Here is an 8053-nt window from a genome sequence, read left to right as displayed (position 1 = left end):
TGTGAGTGTGAATGCACTGGTGCAGCTCTGCGCTTTCTCTATACCTCCGACCTCTACAGACTGCAGTTGTCATGGCTCCGAATGGCTCATTACAGATCCAGGAGCTGAGGAGCCCATTCATCATTCAAGAGCAGAAGCTTGCATCCAACTCAAGAGCTGGAGGGAAGTGGCTCTCCGAGAGCCTTGGCCTCGTCCCTACAATCATCCAATGAGGTCTTTCATTGAGCGCCATTCCTCACAGTGTGGAAAATAATGTAAAGTACTCCTTTTGAAAAAGCCATGTCAAAAGTCATTACTTGTCATAATTATGTCATTGATGCCTCACTTCAGTTTTTCTGACCATGTAGGATCTTTCTGACATTTGTTCAGGTTTGTGTTACAATCACAAGGTCTGCAAAAAGTGTCACACGAAGCATCAAATTATTTTAGTCAAGTATATGCAGGAACAGCCACATTCATTCATCAAGTTTTACTTTAAAAGGTGCACTGATTTATTTGGTTAGAAAGTTGGTATTTTCACCCAGTTTATTAATGTGTTATTTAAACTCAGATGTTATATGCAGTAATTAGTCAAATCAGAATCCTTGACTAATAGGTTAGATGCCGTTGGCAAAATGTTTAAAATAATACTGTACAGACATATTTGTGTGTGTGTGATATATGTGCTATGATTAGGTAGTGTTTAGAAAGTCTTTAGACCTGCCAATTTTTATTTAAAATCTGCAACCCACACTGTCGCACCAGGTGAGATGTCGATTCATTAATGTAGTTTATTTTGATTCATATTACCTGAAATACTCACTTGGGCACCAAATGTGTTTTAATTTGCCACTGAATATAATCTCTGTCAAATGCACTATTCCCTCCTTTTTGTGTAACATGAAAGCTTCAGTGACCTGCTGTTTTAGAAAATTACTCAGCATTTTTTTTTGACTGAGACTATTTGTGAGCCATTTTAAAAGCATCCTCAGAAACAACCTTTTTTTCTCCTGTACTTCATTCTCAGTTTTTATTAGTTCTGTGTAATATTTTATTAATTCTGATATAGGCTGTATATTCATACAGCAAATCAAAGGGTATCATTGTGATGTTTACTCTCACTGGTGTTAGTAACAGTTTTTTCCCTTTGTGAACAGTGGCTAAGTTGTAGAAAAACATTACTGTCTACAAAGAACCATCCTCTGTCACTTAAAATGATGGGGGGCAGAATCAATTTCCTGGTGTGATATGCATACCAGGTAAGAGCCTTTTCAATGATTTTTCAGTCAAGCTTGTTTTGGTTTCCAATGTTGTTGTGCCAATTTCAGTGGTGACCCTGAGCACACAAATCCAGCCTATCAAAACAAGTAAGGTCAAAACTCTCGGGTGTTGTGCCTGTCTGAGTGCTTTAAAGCCAAGTGCGTTATCGTTTTCACCCAGAGAGAGGCTGTGATAGTAGCAGAGGATGAAGGTTAGCAGACAGCACATCACATGGAGTGTTTTAAAGCCATGCCTGATTTGTTTTGTAGCGCTGCCACTCTACCTTGTTTTGCACATTCATATGGCGAGAGCAGCAAGCTGCTGTTCCTTCTGCTGAATCAGATGGAAGTCAGATACAGCTTCTGCCAAGCACACACACACACACACACACACACACACACATACACACACATTTTCTACCATCTCATTCGCCAGCAGCAACAAAGCAGCAATGCAAACAGACTGAGCAGCCTGTTGCTGCCTCAGATGCACAGGCACACCTTTATATTTTACCATGGTTAAAAGCACAGAAAGGTCATTTTCAGTAGCAACTTGATCCAAAAGATGTTGCAGCTGCACAGAGATTTTCTGTGTGAAATATAGTTTTGTTGTTGTTGTTTTTTTTTACTGAGTTAGCGACAAGAGACTTGGCCATAAGAAGAAAACAGATGAGTTCTGACAATGATTTAGATCAAGAAAAAAAATCTGTTCATTATTTGAAGAATTGATTTTTATTTGTCTGTCAATTAATATCATTTTTTCAGCATTGTAAGATTTAGAACATTTTATATTACCTGAATCCTCTTTCTTACTACTATTAAAGTTATTCTGACGAACACAAAAGCCCTTTTATACAACTTGACAGGAGCAGCCAGTGTTGTCTTAGGCCTTCAGAAGGAAGTGCTAGTCTATAATTAAGTATATACTGACAAACCATATTGTAAAAGGTATGTCAAAATCTAAGAGAAAAAAAAGATAACATGTTACTACTCTATATACATACAGTATACTACATACAATACATTATAAACAATACAACTGCATTACTACAGAAAGTAGAGTTGAATATTAAAAGATCAACAAATTACTAAATGCAAAACAAACTAAAAAGGTGACATATACTGTAAGATGAGATATAGTTTAATAGTTTATGGACATTTGACAGGAAGGCTGTGATGGTAGATTGTGATGCTGTTTAGACCTCAAAGGAGATTTGAACAGGTGGTTTACACATGCTGACCTTCTGTTCATGAGCCCCCTAATCACCCTGCAGAGCCTGTTTTGAGTCCATTTTAAACCTTGGCATCTCCAGAACTGGGTCTTCCCTTAGAGAGGAAGTGGGTCAATCAATATGAGAGAGAGAGAGAGAGAGAGAGAGAAATGGGTGGCACACATTTATATACGAACTCACACATTTAATGGATCCTAGACTGTCGCTGTGCATAGCTGCGTGGCTACATGGAACAGTGGAAATGCCTTTTGAGTCAGAAAGCATTTAGGCATGGCAGTGCTGGCCCACTGGCTCCTGAAGTTAATGATTAAGACTTACCTTAAATGAAAATAGGAGCTATCTGCTCTGGACATTAGCCAAAAGATATAAAGTGATTTAAGGTGTTTCTAAAGATTTTCCAAACAGCAACCTGTGTGTTTTCTTTCTCTCTCTGAACAGACAGACCCACTGCCTGCATGTGTGTGTGGTGTGCTCACTCAGTAGTCAGTTGTAGATGATTGTGTTCATTGGTCTGCTCTAATGTCCTCATGTGCTTTGCAGTGCTGTACTACTTATACCACTTTACTGACAGTGAAGAAATACACAAATTAACCAAGCACTGTCTAAAATGTCGTTTTTAATTTTCCAAAAAGACTTTACTTTTGCTCTATTGGAATACAAATAAAGTATAAGACTTGTATTATTTTATTCTGGGGTTTTCTTATTATCACCAAATCTCACAAGAAGACCAAAATGTGTTAGTCCATCTCTCAACACTGAGTCCCGTGTCCTGGATGCTTCATTTTGGTTTGCATCATACAATAATTATTTGAATTGTATGAATATCAGATTATAATCTATTATGAAAATGTAATCAAAATTTGATTGCAGGACTGCTTTCTTCCCAAAGAAGAATCTTTCTAAAAGTCTATATTCAGATATTTACAAGCATATTCCAAAAAAATCAAAGACAAAGGTTTTTATAGTGAAACTATGAAATGTACCTGTATTTTCCTAAACTCTTGGTTCAACATCTCAGACTGGCCTTAGTATAAATATTGGTTCTCAAATAATTTTCAAATGTGAGTTTTTATGGATTATCTTTGTGTATTTTAAATATCAACAGGACTCATTCTTGTTCTCTAATGCAGCACATCCCAGATTCAAAAGACTAGTGTCCATCAGGGCCAGTCAGATGGTTTTTGTGGCACTGACATCTCAGCAGACAACACTGGATTTGCGTTGCCTTGGTTTCAGAGATGCTGTGTGATAAGAGGAGGCTCTCTAATACCCTGCAGGTGCATTTAGATGAACAGCTTCTAGTTACTGCTAGTGAATGTACCTGAGTTGTTCTTTTGTTATCAATCTAAGCAAAAGAAAGAAAAGGGAAACAAGATATTTAACAACTCTATTGTCCTATTGACATAGAGTTTAGAATCAAAGGGGACAATAGCACATGACATTGGATGTAACTGTAAAGCAGGATTGTATAGAGTCGACAGTGGTTACCTAATTTGTTGCTGATATATTATTTCCCTTGGATCTAAGGCAAAGGGCAGGAACATCTGCCACACAGTTTAACATACTGGAAATATAATTATATTACTTTCTGAGAGTGACATTAGAAAGTGCATTTGTTAGTTACTGTCCATTTTACAAAATGTTTAAATATGTAGTGTTTTATGCTAGTGACTCCCCAATTAGTGTGGTTTGTTAGGGCTAGACATCAATCTTATATGAAGCAATAAAAACACCACTCTTTTGTTTGATCAAAATTTTACAAGTATTATTTTACCAAGTTATTTACAGTTATTACAATATAGTTATATATTACAAGAGGTGTAACTAAGGCCACAGTGGGAATGTGACGTCCTTCTTAAAACTCACTGACTTTAAAATGTGACTCAACACAACCACATCTGGAAAGCTGGTGCCACCGTTGTCTGAGTGACTGATGTGGGGAGTGAGCTATGTGTTCACTGCTCTGACAGATGGCCATGAGCTTTATTGACAGTACACTAAAACTTAAGTATAACATTTCAGCAAGAGCTCTTGTTCCTTTGGAGCATCCTAGCTAAATTTCTGGGAGTCTTCCTCCATGTCCACTCTTTCTAAACAGCACAGTTTCAAAAATGTCTCTTGGGCAGTCCAGGATGAAGCAGCTTAAGGCAACGATGGACCAGGGACTCAAGAGGTCAGGTCATTAAACAGAACCCTTTTCATGAAAGCTAAAAATCCCAGGTGTAAATAGGAAAGCAATGTAATGTTTGTTCATTTTTTACTTTTATCGGAGTCCTTTAATATTATACTTTTCTATATTTTGTATCCTGCCCTATTATTCTGTGTAGGTTAATATCTGAGGAGATGAGTGTCAGTGTAGATCTGCTAACACACTGATCAAAGATTTAGACAGCTCTGCTCAATCTTCAGCTGAATATAAAGCTTGAGTTATGATTAACCTGAAAAAAAAAAATTAAATAAACAATTTGAAAAAATTTAACACAAAGAAAGTGGAACAGCCATCAGAAGCAGTCTTTAAAGTCTCTGCGCCCAGGGGCCACTGTCTCATGATGCATCCATGCCTTTCGGGCAGTTTAAATTTTCAGCTGCAACATCATCTGGGATAGACTCTACATTTTATTACTGCTGAGGCTCCTTAGAACAGTCACTTTATTGTTTGATTTGCCCAAAACCTTCAAACTTTGCAGTGTTTCATTTCAGCCCACTGACTGCACCAGCTTCAATGTTTGTCAAAAGGTGTTCAAGTTAAGATCACAAGCTTTGATCACTCTTTTACTGTACCACAACTGCCATTGCTCAGATGTAGGTACAGTGAATTACTGGAGTGGCATGCTAATAGTCAAATAGCAAATATTAAATGTTCACGGTCATTGTTTACATATTATTCTAACATGTGAGTTGGTTGACTCCACAGTTACCATGGCTACTGTGTAGAAGAAAACTGTGCACCTTTAACAATGCTTGGAAATGTGGTTCACTTTGTGCTTTCCGATGTGAGCAATATCAGTCAAATTATTTTATTGTCAAAAGGAGGCAAATAGAACTGATAGAAGCAGTGCCACCGTCATTCAGCTCTTTAGAAAATTTGGCTGCAGGCTGAGCTCCCACAACTAACCTGGTGGGCTTCTAGGAGTCAGGCGCCAGACTTCTGGGAGAGTTAGTTCCTTTGCTCTTTTCCCATACTGATTCAGTGTGGTCTCATCCAGAGCCAATTGTTTGCCTCAGCCTGCCCAAGATACAGTACTGCTTTTGTTCCATCTCTCCATCAGCTCTGAATGCAGTCCCAGAGCCAGACAGACCTGTAGGGTACGTTATCAGGACTCTTTGTCCTGGTTCTTAGCTTCCCCTGCCTAGATCCCTGTCCATACAACAGAGGAGAGGCATCACTGTAAGGAAAGAGTCTGTCTCTGTTCCCTTAGTTGCTCTGTGGACACTTAACAAATTCAGCTAACATGGCTTCACTTTCATAATTTTGCTGATAAACAATGTTGGTAATGAAGATGAGTCTGATTGCACAGGCTGTGTGACTCAATCTACCATCCACAGATCACAGCACTGCTCTATCAGATTTTAGCCAATTATCAAAATGTAATTTTGTATAATGCAAACAACCATAATGTTCTATTTATTTCATTATAAATAATATTAAAACTGCTATTAGGTAAAATGACTAATTAGACAGTTACTGTTGTGTGGTGCAATTAAAAGTGCAAATTGATTTGAAAAGTCTGCACTGCATCACCAGGCAACAATAACATAACACTGACAAAAATAATAGCACAAACTTGAAAGTGAACATTATAGTCACTTCACAGGAGGAGGTTTGAGTGTATGACAGGCATTTAAGTGCATAACTGTCACACCAGAGACTGGGCTTCACGTGCACAATCCTGTCTGCCTACTTTCCTTCTTTCTGGGGAGAAAACCAGCATCATGATACAGATAACTATTCAGGGTAGAAATTATGGCTATTAGGAAATGCTCACTCATAGGAAATGATAAATAAATGGTGACATGATGACAAAATAAAGGTGAAATCAGATTTGCATTTGAGTGGGTCTTTGCAAATCTGCCTCTATACACTGCACCTACTCTACTAAGAGTTATTTGTTCTAGACAACTGGCAACATATGTGGACACCCCGTTGAGAGCATCAGGATATTCCCCGGTGGCCTGAGGGTCATTTGGCCTGACGTAAACAGTCAACCTGACCAGCAATGATATAGAAACTCATCATGTTCAGCAGAAAAGAAAAGGTGGAGCAGAAATGGAGAGAATGAAAATGAGAAGGGCCCTTGCCACACCAGCTAAATGCTACATAATAAGCAACATATTTGCCGGTAAGGGACCAGGCCAATCAAACACACTAGATAAAACACACACACAGCATTCCCAGCATGGCTAGAGAAATAGCTAATAACAGTATAACACAACGGCTGGTAACCTACAGTGCTTGTACATCTTACTGTACATCTTTGTGAAGGAGTTATATCGTAGCCTTGAATGTAACACAGGGGTCACATGACACTGAAGGAAATATGTTTCAACTAGCATTTTTAAAAAAGTAAACCTAGACTATGGACTTGCCAGCACTTGATACAGATGTATTTATTTTTGTGCTGTTTGCTTTATGGACACCAGTGAGTGTGTGTGGTGGAAACCTTTTACTAAAATTGTTGTAGTTTCAATTTCAGTGAATGTGTTTTCGATCATTTTGATCTGTTTGATGTTATATATGAAAATCAGCTGAACATTTGAGCCAGCCTTATCTTATTCTCTTTTGAAAAGGTTAAATTTGTGCATCTAACCTTGTACATTTCTCTGTCCTGTGACTGTTGAATCCCTAGTGAGTTTTTGAGGGTTCCTCTCTCGATACAACATACCTTGAAAACTCAGTACTCAAATAGGCTACTAGTTGGTCCATCACAAATTTCTATATATTGTAACGTTCCTCCTAGATGAACATAGTGGGTACATTTACAACTAGCCAGGGTCCCATATTAGAGTCCTGCACTGTGTCTGGTAACTGCAGGTACTTCATGGGTACCTGAAAAAATTGATATGCAACGTGTGTAAAAAAATATGTTTATATTAATTCACAGGTATGGGCACAGGTAAAAATAGGCCAGAGAGTGAAATAAACATAATTACAATTTTAAAAAATACATAAATAAATGTGAAGCTTCTCTTAAACATATAATAAACAGAATAATTTTATCAAGCCTAAATAACTGATACATTTATTGTGAAGGCTTATGTCACAACCTTTGACCCCTCAACTTACATCCAAGCGGCAACCTCCGCTCCTCCTTGGAGGAGTAAGTCCCCATAGACTCCCATGTTAAAATGACCAATTTTACAGCAGAAATAAACATGTTTACAGCCTACAAAAAAATGGTTTTGGTCTGTAACTCGCCAGTTTAAATTATATTAAGACTTAAATTTACACATAATTATGGGTGTGGTTGCTTTGACAGAGAGTCACATCACTGGTGGGCTAGCTGCTAGCTGCCTAAGAGCTCCACTCACACTCCGCCTCTTTACCCATTTTTGGATTAGTCATAGCAGGTGAGACAAGCTCTG

Source organism: Monopterus albus, unplaced genomic scaffold (assembly GCF_001952655.1).
Source record: "Monopterus albus unplaced genomic scaffold, M_albus_1.0 scaffold40.1, whole genome shotgun sequence".
Classification (NCBI taxonomy): Eukaryota; Metazoa; Chordata; class Actinopteri; order Synbranchiformes; family Synbranchidae; genus Monopterus; species Monopterus albus.
This window is presented reverse-complemented; position numbering follows the sequence as displayed.